Below are 17,086 nucleotides of genomic sequence, written 5' to 3' on the forward strand. Positions count from 1 at the left end.
GGGAATCTGCCCATTGGTTGCCCCATACCTGAGCAGCCGCCACAATAGGGTAGATCTCCAGCAGAGAAGATCTGGGGAACTCGGGAAAGGAGGAAATTGCGGCGGGCCACGGTGCGGCGAACCACTGTGTGTTGTAAATGGCCGCGAAACCTCTGGATGCTGCGGCATCTGAAAAGACCATGGGGAAATCGGGACTCAATTGGGGAATAAACAGAGAAACCCCATTCCAGTGGGTAATGAAGGAATTCCACATGGTCAAATCAGCCATTGCCTGGGCATCCAAGAACACCGTGGAGTCCTGCTCAGGAGCTGATGGTAATAGATCTAGAAGCCCGGACAGGAAAGCTTTCCCTTGGGGCATGATCCTTGTGGCGAAGTTTAACATGCCAAGGAGTGACTGCAGCTCTCGTTTGGTGAGGACGTGGGAGCCCGTGAACTGTGTAATGATTGACCTGATTTTGAGAAGCTTGTCGGCTGGTAGTCTAGCTTCCATTTTCTCTGTGTCGAGCACGACACCGAGAAAGGTGACCACCGTGGCGGGTCCCTCGATTTTGGACGGGGCTACCGGAACCTGGAGATCTTTGAGAATGCACAGGAAGTTATTAAGTTTGCATGGTTTAACACTGGGGGGTTCGATCAGGAGTAAATCGTCGAGGTAGTGTAGTGCCATTGGACATTTGCAGCGATTGACCAAGATCCAGTGGAGGGCTTGGGCAAACCGATCAAATAGCCAGGGACTGCTTTTTGAACCAAAAGTTAAACGGGTAGCAAAATAGTAACTGTCCTGCCATTTGATGCCGTGGAATTTCCAGAGCTGGGGATCAATGGGCAATAGTTTGAACGCGTCGGCTATGTCTGCTTTAGACAACCAAGCTCCTTTGCCTGCTAACAGAATGAGGGAAATGGCTTCCTGGAGTGAGGAATATTTCATAGAGAATTCTTCCGATGGAATCAGGGAGTTTAGGCTAGGGATGTATGAACCATGAGGCGCGGACAGGTCGTAAATCAGTAGTTTTTTATTGGAGAATTTCTTGGTGACAATGCCGACGGGGTTAATCCTCCAGGAGTCGAAAGGAACGTGAGGGAAGGGGCCGATAAGGAAACCCTTCTCTACTTCCGACTGGATGAGGGAATCCACCGCGTCGGCATCCTGAACTGCAGACAGTAAATTGGGACCCTCCCAGGTGAACTGGGGGAGGGCGATGAGACCCGTGTGGAAACCCTTACTGAAACCTGAAAGCAAAAATTTGACCAGGTCAGGGCTGTGGTGATCCTGGAGCAGCCTGCCCAGAAGCTCCACATTGACCCCGCTTAGTCATTTGTGCTTGGCCGTTCTTTGTGGGCATACTGAGATGGGGTGAGCCCGGAAGCAGGAGGAGCAGACATGTAGAGCCCTGCACTGGTTATAGTTGCAGGAGGCTAGGTTGTAGTTATTGCAGATTTGGCTATTGCCTAAGAAAATGATGGGGCGGCCCAATTTGTCGGTGTTGCTGCGTCTCACTTGGGTGCCGGAGGGGCCGGGCGTGGGTCTGCTGGAAGCCATTGGTTGGCCGACGGAGGGACACCAATCGGAGGTGTGGAGGATGGACTGGCAGGAGCTGCAGGCTGGAGCTCTTAAACCGGCGAAGTGCCGACAGAAAAGCTCCATGTCCAGACACGCCCAGTTGGTGACCCGCTGGAACTGAGCCAGCGCTGCGGCAGCTTTGGCTGAGAAGGAGCGGTGGTAGTCGTAAAATGCGAATCCGCCGTATTTATACCCCAGGTTGGTGACTCTATACATGTACAGGTCCAACTCCTCTCTTCTTTCGGGGTGGGCAGTGCAAACTATATCCCTGAAGAGGCTAAAAGCCAGGACAAACTCAGGAACAGTGAGTTTTTTGTTCAGCCGAGCGTCCCTGGATTTTAGGACAATTGAAATGTTTTCGCACGCAATTGTCTTGTTTTCTACGGTATCGTGGGTAGCTATCAAGATGGCGGCTAAGTTAACATCTTTGCCCTCTAGAATGTCTTTTTTGATGTTGTCTGTGAGGAAGTGAGCTGGAGCTATCTCGGAGAGGTTGGAAACCCTACCTGGGGAGGTGGACTGAGGTGGGGGAGCAGGAACGGAAGGACGCTCTGGAGGGACGACTGCCAAGTGGCTGGATTCCACTGCTGACAGTCTATTTTGGACGTCCAGGACCGAAGAGGACAGGCTGTTGATAGTGGCTTGTAACTGAGTCAATGACAGTTGTATGGTAGACATTGACACATTCTCCCTGGGTGGGGATGAAGAGCTGGACATCAAGAGTCTGAATAATTCCGCCTTTCTGGCGGAGGCCGGGTAAGGTATCCCTCTTCTATTGAGCTCGGCGATCAGTTTAGGGATGGTCCAGTTTCTGAGAGAAGTAACGCTGGTGTGCTCTGAGGCAAGGGTCTCTGGAATTGACAAAGTCTCCCCCATGTTGTCCAGATGAGACATGCTGGAATTTGGAAGGATTACAGTTACTGCTGGAGGATTGACCCGGGAACCGTGCGAGTGTTGTGGATTCGGTGATTGTGGAAAAAGACCCGGAAAAGGAAGATGAGATGAGCTATGTCACCGTGTGTCCGGGGTTTGAGAGATTGACGTACCTGATGGTTTGGAGCTCCTGGATTTGAAACCCGTCTTGGGGAAATTCTGTTCCGTAGAAAAGGACCGCGATCGAGCTTGAAAAAATCATGACAAGTAAATGGCTGGCCGAAGGTAGAAGTAGAGTGAAAGGGGTGAGGGGGGCCGAGCCCTGTTGGAGAGGCTTCTCCGGGCGGTGTGAACAGGACGAACCTGTAACCTATGACAGAAAGAAGGTACGCGAGCCTTCGGGGCGTGACTGGGCCAGGCCTGGATCGTGGATTGAAGGACGAATTAGACAGGGAGACGAGGATGGATTGAGAAATGGGGGCCTGGATGACGGAACGGCGTGAAGCATGGCGGCAAGGCTAATGACGTGACAGACGTGGCGCCTGGAGGAGTGGAGGAATGAAACTTGGACGTGGAGGAGGCCTGAGTGACGTAAACGGGCGTGAGACATGTACGAAAAGGAGGCCTGAGTAACGTAAACAGGTGTGGAACATGAAGGAGAAGGAGGCCTGAGTAACGTAAACAGGCGTGAGACATGTACGAAAAGGAGGCCTGAGTAACGTAAACAGGCGTGGAACATGAAGGAGAAGGAGGCCTGAGTAACGTAAACAGGCGTGAGACATGTACGAAAAGGAGGCCTGAGTAACGTAAACAGGCGTGGAACATGAAGGAGAAGGAGGCCTGAGTAACGTAAACAGGCGTGAGACATGTACGAAACGGAGGCCTGAGTAACGTAAACAGGCGTGAGACGTAAACGAAATGGAAGCCTGAGTAGCGTGACAGGCGAAAAGCGTGACAGGCGTAAAAACATGAACGAGAAGGAGGCCTGAGTAACGTAAACAGGCGTGAACATGTACGAAAAGGAGGCCTGGTTAACGTGGAGAGGCGTGAGACATACGAAAAGGAGACCTGAGTAACGTAAACAGGCGTGAAAACATGTACGAAAGGAGGCCTGAGTAACGTGAACAGGCGTGAAACGTGGAAAAGGAAGCCTGAGTAGAGAAAACAGGCGTGAAAGACATGAATGAAGGGAGGCCTGAGTAACGTAAACAGGCCTAAACATGTACGAAAGGGAAACCTGAGAGACGAAACTGCGTGAGACGTGCGCGAACAGGGCAGAGTGACATAACGGTCGTGAAAGCATGTGCAAGAAGGAGACCTGGTAGGGTGAATGGCGTGAGGCATGTGGACAGGAGGCCCGAGTAGCGTGAACAGGCGTGGAACATGTATGAGAGAGGCACCTGGTAACGTGCTCAGGTGTGGATGGCGTGAACAGGTGTAGGAACCTGTGTAAGAGGGAGGCCTAAGGGAGTGAACAGGCGTAAAATGAGCGAAAGGAATGGGGAGGAGGAAGGGGACAGAGGAGAGTAAGTCCGCGCGGGACGTAAGAAAGAGCGTGAAGATGGGGACAGACCTGGAATGGATTAGAAGGTAGGGAGACGAGATGGAACGCAGAAGTTCCAGGGGACCTGACAGCTGGACAGAGGGGAGATGAGAATGATATAGTAGCTGAGCTGAAGACGGGATGACGTATGACACGGACTGGAAGGTAACATAAACAAACACGGACCGAAGGCCTACGTAAGACAAACGCTGTACGAAAAAAACACGTATGATGAAGCTGTGAATCGGAGATGAGCAACTTACCGTGGCTGATGGAGAAATCGACGGAGAAGATGACAGCGTGGGTACCGCCGCTGGGTACCGGGGGCGCTGAAGAACCCGATTACCTGGACAGTTATGAAAGACAACCAAGAAGATGAAATAACGAAGAAAACAACAACAACAAAAAAACTTCAACCCCCCCCCCCCCCCCCCGTTTTTTTTTTTTTTTCTTCATCTCTTGCCCTCCCCCCCCCCCTCTGAATTCTGCCCGTGACGTGAGATAAATGCTGACTGACTCAAATACGGACCTGGAGTGGCGATTTTCAGGCTTGAAGCAGATGTGTTTTTTTTTGTTTGTTTTTTTGAAAGGCTGAAATCCGGTGGCGGTTTGGAGGTCTTGCGACCAAAGACTAGGGTAGAAGAACAAAGACATATGAGTGAAGAGGATAACGAAGGTGAAGAACCATGCTCCTCTGGCCTCTCCTCCCTCTGCCGGAGAAGGAACCTCTGGCCCAGACGAATCTCCGTGCGTGGGGCCTGGTGCAGGAGGAGGAAGGGAACCAGAGGTGGAGGAACCCTGCGAGTGATTCCCGGAGTGCAGCAGCCGCACCATGAGGGGTAGGGGGGGCGGAGCGCAGAGAGCGGGACGGATCCCGCGGGATGCAGAGAGTGGCCGGCCGAGGTGGAGCCGGCGGGTACCTGTCCTGACGATGGTGGTGGGCGGGAGTCCCGGAGGGTGAGGAGAGCGCAGCGGCGACAGTGGCCGGGATGCCGGGGGGCGCATGGACCTGCGGTCAGGTAGGGAGGTGGTGGCACGGAGACTTACCCGGAACCGGAGGTGCCGATGCAGGACGGGCAGAAGAACAATGTGCACCGCAAGAGCCCGCAATGAGAGGGGGGAGGCTCGGAGGATTTATAAGCCTTCGCCCCTCCCACAATTACAGGCTGTGAACAGCCTTAATATATATATATATAAAATCATTAGACATGCATAGATATTATATAGACAGGTATTGTTTACATACAGTATATACGCTACATGCATACATATTATGCATATTAACACATTACACATATTTATACTTTACACCCACAATCACCTTTTGTGCAGGCAGAATTAAAAAGTAAAGTAGCCAGACAGGATTAGTTCACTGCAGACGCTTCCAATCATCCTCCTCCAGTGCACTGTGCTGTGCATTTCTCTTCCACTCCTCCCTCATGTCTTGACTGCTGGATCAAACAAATAGTAAAGAGGAGTACAGAGGGACCCTGAAGGAGGTGGGGGGAAGGGGTAGGAGCAAAGAAGCAGCTTGAGGCTGCTGATAAGAGTCAGCTGCAGTGCCCTGCCTTGCAGTGCAGTGATCAGTCTGTCACAGCACCACCCGTCCTTCCCACTGGGGGGCTCAACTCACCACATGGACAGTGCACCCCTACCTATACCTGAGAAAATGTTAAAAGGGAGGGAGCAAATAGTCTGTTTTTCATATTTTTTCATTCTTTTGTTTAATAGCAAAGTAAAATACTTTTTAACTCCTGCTAGACAGTTTTCATCTTCCTGGCATAGCCTAAATTTGTAATACTCACATGTGTCAATTATTGTGGTAATAGCTTTGAAATGCTTATCCTTATCCTTATCCAATCGATTTTGAGATTTCACATTAGTGGTAAATTTGGGTTGATATGCTCTAACTTTATTTTTTTTTAAACCACATCTTACAGGAAATTTGGAAAAAGTGTCAATTTTTTTAATTTTAATTTCTCTGCTTTTAAGGCCTCATGCACACAGCCGTTGTTTTGGTCCACATTCGAGCCGCAGTTTTGGCGGCTCGGATGCGGAGCCATTCACTTCAATGAGGCCGCAAAAAGATGCTGTAAGTGTATTACAGTGTGTAATACACTTACAGCCAATGCATTACAATACAGAAGTATTGTAATGCATTGTACAGGGGATCAGACCCCCAAAAGTAGGGGGGGGGGGAGTAAAAAAAAATAAAAGTTTCAAGTAAAAAAAAAAAAGGAATTCTTTTCCCATAATTAAGTAATAAAAAAAAATTGTAAAAAATATGAAAAAAAAAGAAAAGTATACATATTAGGTATTGCTGCAGCCGTATCGACCAGCTCTATAAAAAATATCACATGATCCACCCTGTCACGTTCCCTCACAAAATGTGTAAAACCAAGCAATCAAAAAGGATTATTTAGCCCAAAATGGTACCAATCAAACTGTCATCTCATCCCGCAAAAAATAAGATCCTACCTAAGACAATTGCCCAAAAAATATAAAGAAATATGGCTCTTAGAAAATGGTAACACAAAAACAAGATTTAATTATGTTCAAAAATGCATTTACTGTGTAAAATTAACAAAAATAAAAATGATAGACATATTAGGTATCCTCACGACCGCAACAACCTGCTCTATAAAAATATCACATGAGATTCCCCCTCAGGTGAATTCTGTAAAAACAATTTTTTTAAAACTATGTCAAAACAGCCATTTTTTTTGTCACCTTGCCTCACAAAAAGTATTATACCAAGCTATCAAAAAGTCTTATGTACCCCAAAATAGTACCAATCTTATCCCACAAAAAATGAGACTCTACCTAAGACAATCGCCAGAAAAATTAAAAAAATAGGGCAGTCAGAAAATGGCAACACAAAAACAAGATTTCATTCTGTTCAAAAATGCATTTACTGTGTAAAACTTAACAAAAATAAAAGTAATAGACATGTTGGGTATCTCCACGTGCGTAACAATCTGCTCTATAAAATTATCACATTATGTGCCCCCTCAGGTGAATACTGTAAAAAAAATAAAAAATTAAACCAAGCCAAAACAGCCTTTTTTTCACCTTGCCTCACAAAAAGTGTAATACCAAGTGATCAAAAAGTCTTATGTACCCTAAAATGGTACCAATGAAAATGTTACCCCATCTCGCAAAAGATTAGCCCTCACATAAGACAATCACTAAAAAAATAAAAACCAATGGGGCCCATTAACCAATCAATCTGCGCTGCAAAAGCCATATGGCGCTCCTTCTGTTCTGGGTCCTGCCATGTGCCCCCACAGCAGTTTACCACCACATATTGGGTGTTGCCGTATTCAGGAGAAAATGGGTAACACATTTTGGGGGCTTTTTCTCCTGTTAACCCTTGTGAAAATGAAAAATTTGGGTCTGAAGCAACATTTTATTGAAAGAATTTTTTTTTTTTTCATTTTTACAGCCAAGTGTTTTCAAATTCCATAAAATGCTTAGGGGGTCAAAGTGCTCAGTACCCCCCTTAATATATTCTTTGAAAGGTGTAGTTTCCAAAATGGGGTCACTTTTTGAGGGTTTCCACTGTAGGGGTACATCAGGGTCTCTTCAAATACAAGATGGTGCCCAAAAACCATTCAAGCAAAATCTGCCTCCAAAATCCATCTGGCGCTCCTTTCCTTCTGACCACTGCCATGTGCTCATAGAGCAGTTTACCACCACAACAGGACAAGGTGAGTAGTTACTCTGTTTTTTGTTTTTTAATACAGAGGAGGTAAAGAGGGTTTTATTACTAATGGGGGGGGGGCACAGAAGATTTTATTACTATGGAGAGGGAACAGAGGACTTTATTACTATGGAGGGGGCACAGAGGACTTTATTACTATGGAGGGGGCACAGAGCACTTTATTACTATGGAGGGGGCACAGAGCACTTTATTACTATGGAGGGGGCACAGAGAACTTTATTACTATGGAGGGGGCACGGAGGAATTTATTACTATGGAGGGGGCACAGAGGACTTTATTACTATGGAAGGGGCACATGGATCTTTATTACTATGGAGGGGCACATAGGTCTTTATTACTATGGAGGGGGCACAGAGGACTTTATTACTATGGATGGGGCACAGAGGACTTTATTACTATGGAGGGGGCACAGAGGACTTTATTACTATGGAGGGGGCACAGAGGACTTTATTACTATGGAGGGGGCACAGAGGTCTTTATTACTATGGAGGGGGCACAGAGGTCTTTATTACTATGGAGGGGGCACAGAGGTCTTTATTACTATGGAGGGGGCACAGAGGTCTTTATTACTATGGAGGGGGCACAGATGGCATTTCTACTATAGAGGTGGCACAGAGGGCATTACTACTCTGGAGGGGGCACAGAGGGAATTACTAATGTGAAGGGGCACAATGGACATTTCTACTATGGAGGGTGCACAGAGTCAGAGGGCATTACTACAATGAAGGAGGCACAGTGGGCATTATTACTGTGAAGGGGGCACAATGGGGATTTCTACTATGAAGGGGGCACAATGGGGATTATTACTGTGAAAGGGGCACAATGGGGATTATTACTGTGAAGGGGCCACAGATAGGGTATTGCAACTCTGAAAGGGGCACAAAGAGGGCATAACTACTGTGAGGGCACAATGTGGGCATAACTACTGTGAGAGGGCACACATCTGTACAAAACTACTGTGTGAATGTTATACAATGAGGGCAATACTACTGTGACGGTGTACCATTTTTTTTTAAGTATTGGGGGGGGGGGGTGTGCCAGAGAAAGGATCCGCCCCAGGTGCCAAACACCGTAGGCATGCCACTGAAGCAGGGAACTATTTGCTCCTAGCTCCACCTTTGAGCCGCCAGCGCTCCGCAGCAGCACGATGTCCTCACAAATCGTCCTGCTGATCTGTGTAGGAGAAGGAGTGGGGCAGGCTGGGAATCAGCCTCTGCTCCTCCTACACAGCAGCGCAATGTGTCACAGTATCCTGCTGCTGATGATGGGGAGTGCAGATCATGGGAGGAGCTAGGTGATTGAGGCGAGGAGTGTTTATTGTTTGTTTTTTTCACTTCCTGTGAAGAGGGCACATCTGGGCATAACCACTGTGAAGGGGGCACAGGGAACATATCTTGGCATATCCACCGTAAGAAGGCACATATCTTGGCATATATACTAGGAAGGGGGCACACATCTTGGCATATCAACTGTGAGGGGGCACATATTTTGGTATAGCTACTGTAAAGGAGGCACATATTTTGGGATATCTACTGTGAAGGGGGAACATATCTTGGCATATCTACTGTGAGGGGGCACATATCTGTGAGTAGACCTGAGGGACTGAAACACTGGGTAGAAAATAAAAGTATGCACATAAGGACTGATTCACATATATCCGTAGCATGCTCTGTGTAAGGTATTTAATCTATAATACATACAGTTTCATTGCTGTAAGTGCCGTGCAAAATGCCACAAGGGGCCCACTGAGACTTTATCGCCCAAGGGCCCACATGAACCTGGAGCCGGCCCTGATTATAACCAAAAAAGTTATATGGGAATGTATTTATAATAAAGTAATATTTAAGTATTTTAATTTTATTAATTCTCGGAGAAGCACTTTAACAGCAAAACAAACCTCAATATGAATTACCCTTATTCTGCAGTTTACAGAAACACCCCATGTGTGGCCATAAACTGCTGCATGGAATCATGGCAGGGGTAAGAATGAAGGAGCACCATTTGTCTTTTGGAGGGCAGATTTTGCTGGAATGGTTTTCAGGTGCCATATTGCATTTGAAGAAACCCTGAGGTACCTCTGCAGTGGAATCCCCCCAAAAGTGACCCTATTTTGGAAACTACACACCTCAAGTAATTTATTTTTCCAATAAAATGTTTGATTATTCCCAAATTTTTCATTTTAACAGGGGGAAACAAAAGAAAAAAGCACCCCAGAATTTGTTACACAGCCAATGTGATGGCAAACTGTTGAGCACTATTTGGCTTTTGGTGGGCACATTTTATTGGAATGGTTCTCAGTAACGGTACAGTGTAAAACCCCAAAAGGTTACCCCATGGAAACGAAAACCTTCAAGGAATTCACCTAGGGTTTTAGTGATTGGCTTGACCACACAGGTGCTTCATAGAATTTTTTTTTTTTTTTTTTTTTTTTATTGACATGAAATAATAAATTATAATGCATTCGGAAAGTTTTCACACCTTTTCACTTTGTCACAATTATTTATGTTGCTGCTAAAATATTTTTTTTCCTCATTATTCTGCACTCAATCCACTATAGTGAGAAAGTGAAAACAAAATGTTCGAAATCTTTGATTATTGAAAAGGTAAAACTCAAATCTTGTACAGACATAAGTATTCAGACCCTTTACTCAGTACTTAATTGAAGCACCTTTTTTCAGTGATTACAACCTCCAGCCTTCTTAGGTATGATACCACAAGGTTTGCACACCTGAATTTAGGGATTTTCTACCTTTCTTCTCCGCAGATTCTCTCAATTTCTGTAAGTTTAGATGGGGATCATAGGTGGACAGCCATTTTCAGGCCTCTCCATAGTTTTTTGGGTTCAAGTCAGGGCTTTGGCTGGGCCACTAAAAGAAATTCACAGAGTTGTCCCTAGGCCACTCCTGTGTTGTCTTGGCTGTGTGTTTAGGGTCATTCTCTTCTTGAAAGGCATGCACCTCTTAATAAATTTGCTGCATCTCTGAGTCACCATTTACTAAGACTGATGTATAAAACACACTAGTAAATGGACCCCAGTGTGTATGGCCAGTTATATCTGAGGACGTATAACCATGACCAGTATCTTCAAATCATTGCGTAGCTGCTACCACAAAATCCCTTAAAGAGGTTGGGTTCTCCGGGAATGATGCCCACAGCTTGCCTCTGCTATGAAAAGAGTCATGCTTACTGGCTCCCCGCCACTCTGGTGTCTTGCAGCAAACCACTGGCTTCAACAGTGACGTGTCCACAAGATACATCACCACTGAAGCCAGTCATTGGCTTCAATGGAGCAGATGACTATGCCAATGCAAGGGAGGAAGTAAATAAGCTGCAGACCGGAAGATGGACACGAAAGAGCCAGACCACAGGACCAGAGTGGCGGGGAGCAGGTAAGTATGATTTTTTTTCCCTAGCAGAGACAAGCTGTGGGCATCACCGAAAAGTTATTTATTCCTTGACAACGTCTTCAAGGATTCCTTCGCACACAAATTTGTTTTTTTGACATGCATTTTTTTTAGGCATTTTCTTTTCTCATTACAGTGTATGTGAGAAAATGTCACGCAGCTCATAAAGTGTGTGAGGAAAAATGCTATAACCAGAGCATGCTGCTATTTGAAAATAAAAATAAAAATAAAAACAATGGACCCAAAAAAAAGTACGACAAGTAAAAAACGGTGTAAGGCTACTTTTACATCTGCGTCTTTGCTAGATCTGTCAAGGGATCAGAAAAAATGCATCAGTTCAGAGCGGATCCGGTTGTATTACTTCCAAAATGAACAAGACGGATCCATCACTAAAACCATTTTATGTCAATGGGGGACGGATCAGTTAGTTTTTTTTTGTGTCCAAAAAAACTGATCCGTTTCACGCCGGATCCATCTTGCTCAGTATACCATGACGCACACAAAGACACTGCTTGCACCATGCGCCACCATTGCACCAATGAAAAGGAATGGTTCAAGTTCTTTCAGTTTTGTCCCCAATGAAAATGAATGGGGTGAAAACGGAAGCGTTTTGCTGTGGTTTTGAGATACTGTGACAGATCTCAAAATGGTTCCGAAAAACGAAGATGTGAAAGTAGCCTTAAAAAAACGTGTACTGCATTTCATAATTCACACAAACTTACAGCTAACATCTGGGAGGTGGTATTTTTGAAAATATAAATGCACCAAAAGAATGTAAAAAGTAACAAAATAGCAAAAGTCAGAAAAAGACACAAGAAAAAAATATGTTTAAAAACACCCCCAAGACCTTCTTACAATATGAGATATTAGGTCAGAGACAACGAGAGCAAGCCAGTCTCTTAGGCCTCTTTCACACGGGCGTCGCGTGTGAGGGCTGGATAAGATGCGGGTGCGTCACGGGAAAATGCGTGATTTTTCCGCGTGAGTGCAAAGCGTTTTAATGCGTTTTGCACGCACGTGAGAAAAATCTGCATGTTTGGTGCCCAGACCCGAACCCGGACTTCTTCACTGAAGTTCGGGTTTGGGTTAGGTGTTGTGTAGATTTTATTATTTTCTCTTATAACATGGTTATAAGGGAAAATAATAGCATTCTTAATACAGAAAAATAGTGATGGAGGGGTTAAAAAATATTAAACAAATTTAATTCTCAGCATGCTCTATATTGTGCGTTTTTCACGCAACGCAGGCCCCATAGAAGTGAATGGGGCTGCTTGAAAATCGCAAGCATCCGCAAGCAAGTGGGGATGCGGTACGATTTTCACTCATGGTTGCTTGGAGACGATCGGGATGGGGACACTATTTTTATTATTTTCCCTTTTAACATGGTTATAAGGGAAAATAATAGCATTCTGAATACAGAATGCTTAGTAAAATTGTGATGGAGGGGTTAAAAAATAATAAATAAATTTAACTCACCCCATCCACTTGGTCGCGTAGCGGATCTCCTCTTCTTTCTTCTTTCTTCTGGACCTGGCTAAAGGACCTTTGATGATCCATGATGATGGATAATGTGATGGACCATGTGATGAGCGCAGTGACGTCATCAAAGGTCCTTTAGCCAGGTCCAGAAGAAAGAAGAGGAGATCTGCTACGTGACCAAGTGAATGGCGTGAGTTAAATTTGTTTATTATTTTTTAACCCCTCCAGCGCTATTGTACTATGCATTCTGTATTCAGAATGCTATTACTTTCCCTTATAACCATGTTATAAGGGAAAATAATAAAAATTGTGTCCCCACAACCATGCGTGAAAATCGCACCGCATCCGCACTTGCTTGTGGATGCTTGCGATTTTCACGCAGCCCCATTCACTTCTATGGGGCATGCGTTGCGTGAAAATTGCACAATATAGAGCATGCTGCGATTTTCACGCAATGCACAAGTGATGCGTAAAAATCACCGCTCATGTGCACAGCCCCATAGAAATTAATGGATCCGGATTCAGTGCGGGTGCAATGCATTCACCTCACGCATTGCACCGGCGTGGAAATCTCGCTCATGTGAAAGGTGCCTCAAGAGCTAAAATTTTGTGTTCCTTTATAAATGCATCTATTTAAATGTGCCTAGTTTATCTGTCCCCTGTCCAATGAAAAGCTGTGCAGGAATGTGAGCATTCTTGCGAAGTCCTTGTGTGAAAACATACAAAGGAGAATAAACAGGTCTGAAGGATGCATAATTACATCACAAAGGTGCAAAACATGCTTTTGTGTTGTCCTTGTTATTTGTAAAAGAATCCACTGCTAGTACCAGTGAAAAGCGGTGGAAGGATATCCCTTGTGATTGCACTTGGGTGAGTAATCCTTTGGCTGCGTTTCACTCTTGACCTTTAGAAACAAAATGATTAAATTCTTCCTCACAACCCACTGGTTTCTCTAATGAAATTCTTGCATAAAGATGACTCTTAAAGGGAGACAAGCCTCAAGAATGTATTCGTTTTAGTTGGCCATAGATGGGAAATATGTGCCCAAAACCACAGCTCAGATAGTTTTCGCTTTCATGTTATTAAAGGGTCAAACACGCAAAGATATTTGAAATCATAAACTTTTCATTTGGAAAATTGCTCTTTCTACAAATATTATTAAAGGGAGTCTCCGCAACGTAAAGAAGTTTTCCAAGATTTAAAAAAAAAAAAAAATGGGCAGGAGGCGGTGTATAATAAACAAATAAACCTTACTCACCTTTTAAACATAGGCAATAAGTTGTGTGGGTGCTCACCCGTCTAATATCATGCAAGGTGCTGTAGGTCTAACTGGCTCACCCACCTTATAAACATCCCAGCACAGCCACCCCAGATCCGGCCGCTATGGGTCTGAAATGGTCACGTGCTATTCATCATTCACGTGACGGTTGCAATCACTGGCCTGATAAGTGACGTGGGCATGACTGGCATGTAACTGCTGAGGCGAGTAATTGGCAGAAGCAGTCATGTGAACCATGGACATCGCTGCGGGAATATATAAAAGGTAAATAATGTTTTCACATTTTTTCTACAGCTCCATGTTCTGTGCCAATTTTCAGAAGTCTTTGAAAACCGGCCTATCTTTGGGATGATGGAGGGTGAGTTGAGCTGCAGTATCAAACGCAGCTGCCCATGCTGGTGGGCTGTAGTGATGCATCCCTATTATATTCTACTGTTTTGTAGGGGTCCCAAAGATCAGACCTGTCACTGATGGACTGTCCTGAAAATGGGCCTTCAATGTTTAACTGCGGGAGAACCCCGTTTAAGTATATTGTTGCACATCCATTTTCTCTTGTTTACTAGTAAGAACAAAGATAAAAAGACAAAAACTAATTTCCAGAAGTTGGAACGGATCATTTTTAGTGCATTCAGTAGACAACTTGGCTTGCAAATCATCCTAACAAGTATGTCCACTTGTAAGTTGTGCTAAATATCAGAAAATCTTCAATGGTGCTGTTTTCGATCCTGGTTTGCAAATGCATATTTCACCCTTTTTAATGGCAAGGCCAGGGTGAACTCTCTGGTCACATCTGCCCCCTTTTCACAGCAGAATAAAGTTATGCTATAGATCAGAAAATCTGCATTTTTAAAAAACCCCATTCACATGTGTTTCACTGCCTTGTTACAGAAAAAAAACGGATCGCGCGCCCATTGACTTACAGTGATTTTCATGCCTGATCAGGTTTGTTCAGTTTTGATTTAATACAACAGGATCTGGCCGAAACAGAGCAATCAGGATATATTAAACGGATCCTTTTAATTCAGGTTTTGAGATCCTCTGCCAGGTGTGAAAGTAGCCTCAGAGAGTAGTCAGAGTATATGCAGTCTCTACTTTTTTTCACTTATGTATCCTGATAGTGCTGACCACACTCAAGGGGGGGGATTTATCAAGTCCGGTGCGCCAGTAAAAACTGGCACCAAAAAGCCAGTTTTTTTCATATTCCCCTTTTTCGCTAAAATGTTTGACTTTTTGCCCATTAACACTATGCCCACCACTTTTCTAACATGTGGGCAGGAGGAATGTGGCCTAAGCAGCCCAATAGATTTGCCAATGTTTATGCCACAAAATACCCAACATCGATTTCAGTTTCTGACTTCCTGAGATGTGCCCATATTAAGAGGCGTTCACCAGCGTTTTATACAGCAGTCTTAGTAATTTCCCCCCAGAGATTTAAAGAGTAACTAAACCTTTATATAAACTTTTAATATGTGCTCTCTAATGCCCTAATAAAACTATCTCTAATATACTTTATTAATGAATTTTCTATTTTTACTCCACTTTTCTCTGCCTAAAGCCCACCATTCACTGTGTGCTTAAAACTGTTCTCTGTACACCGCTCACAGCTCAGTGGTGTACGGAGTATATCTTATGAATGGGGCCGCAGCAGCGCTCTGAGTACGGGCAGGAGGGCATATTGCTGATCCTGCCCGTGCTCCCTGGATGATTACTAATTCCTGGCATAGCACATGGGTACACTGTACCAATGTACTATGCCAGGATTAGCGGAGCGGGCTTCTGCCTGCTCCGCTAAGCTAAGAGCTTAGTAATCCTACAATGTGCGCTCCTGCCCGTACTCACAGCGCTCCTGCGGCCCCATTCATAAGATGTACTCTGTACATTGCTGAGCGGTGTACAGAGAACTGAGTTTTAAGCACACAGTGAATAGTGCACTTTAGGTAGAAAAAAGTGTAGTAAAAATAGAAAATTCATTAATAAAGCATATTAGAGATAGTTTTATTAGGGCACTAGAGAGAACATATTAAAAGTTTATATAACGGTTACGTTACTCTTTAATGAATGATGAATACAACATGTCCACATCCAATTATTTGTGAAGTACTTCTTATCTGTTCTAGAAAAAGATAGACAACAGAACCTGACAGTGGTCTTAGGCCCCTGCAATCATATACATTAGTCCCATACCAAGAATTATATTTATATACTCTTGAGCCAGGTTAATTCAGAATTTATCTAATTTATCCTTATCCAGTTATTCATTTAATTTGCTCATATACATAAGAGCAAAGTCAACCAAACCCACCAATTTCTTTGGAAGCTGCTGACTAAGTTATGTGTATGGGTACATGTCAACTCCAAATTTTGTTCTCTTGGGAGATAAGCTTCCACCAGTTGTGTCTGAAAATAGTTTTCTTCCACTTCTCCTCTTCTGCTCATAGGCCCTCGAGTATTGCTTTAAAAGGATTGTCCACAATTTTACTATTGATAGGCCTATCCACAGAATAGGCCAGTGATGGCGAACCTTTTACAGACCAAGTGCCCAAACTGCAACATAAACCCACTAATTTATCCCAAAGTCCCAACACAGCAATTTACCTTGTATACTACAGTTCAATATAGTATATATTCCATGTACTTTATCATTTATCTACAATATCCTGCCTACATTTAGTGCGCTGTGCTGTTCATGTGCGCCCTGCGCTAATGACTGACAGGAGAAGTCTAAGGCATATTGGTACAACATAGACGTTTTCCAGGGTGCGAGTGCCCACAGAAAGGGCTCCGAGTGCCATCTCTGGCACCCGTGCCATAGGTTCGCCATCACTGGAATAGGCCATCAATAGCTGATTGGTAGGCTCCACTTTAGCCAACCAGCTGATTTGGGGTAGCGCTGGTTCCAGAACTGCACAGATCCATCCATTGTGTAGTGGACAGAGCTGGTTACTTCATCACTGCTCCCATCATTCACTTCAATAGGAGCAGTACTGAAGTAGCCAGCATTGTGCATTACACAGTTGAATGAGCAGTGTAGCTCCGCTGCCGGAGCTCCTGCAGAACAGCTAATCGGTGGGGGTGTGGAGTGTTGGACCTCCAGTAATCAGATATTGATGGGTTCTCATGAGGATAAGTCATGAATAGTAAAGTCCTGGAAACCTCTTGAATGTCTGAATGGCTAGTCCATCCCTGAATCCTTCCTAGCTTCATAAACCACCCTCACCCA

The 17,086-nt window shown here is 44.7% G+C and overlaps 1 long non-coding RNA gene across 1 annotated transcript; it reads right to left on the minus strand.

Moving 5' to 3' along the window:
• Positions 1–4,217: 4,217 nt before the first annotated feature.
• Positions 4,218–5,413, minus strand: LOC122930891. The gene is made up of 3 exons (XR_006388186.1): positions 5,302–5,413; positions 4,510–4,611; positions 4,218–4,326 (listed from the first exon to the last, which is right to left on the minus strand). It is a non-coding gene; the product is annotated as an uncharacterized LOC122930891 (long non-coding RNA).
• Between the last annotated feature and the right edge of the window lie 11,673 nt (positions 5,414–17,086).

Source organism: Bufo gargarizans, chromosome 1, assembly GCF_014858855.1.
Source record: "Bufo gargarizans isolate SCDJY-AF-19 chromosome 1, ASM1485885v1, whole genome shotgun sequence".
Lineage (NCBI taxonomy): Eukaryota > Metazoa > Chordata > Amphibia > Anura > Bufonidae > Bufo > Bufo gargarizans.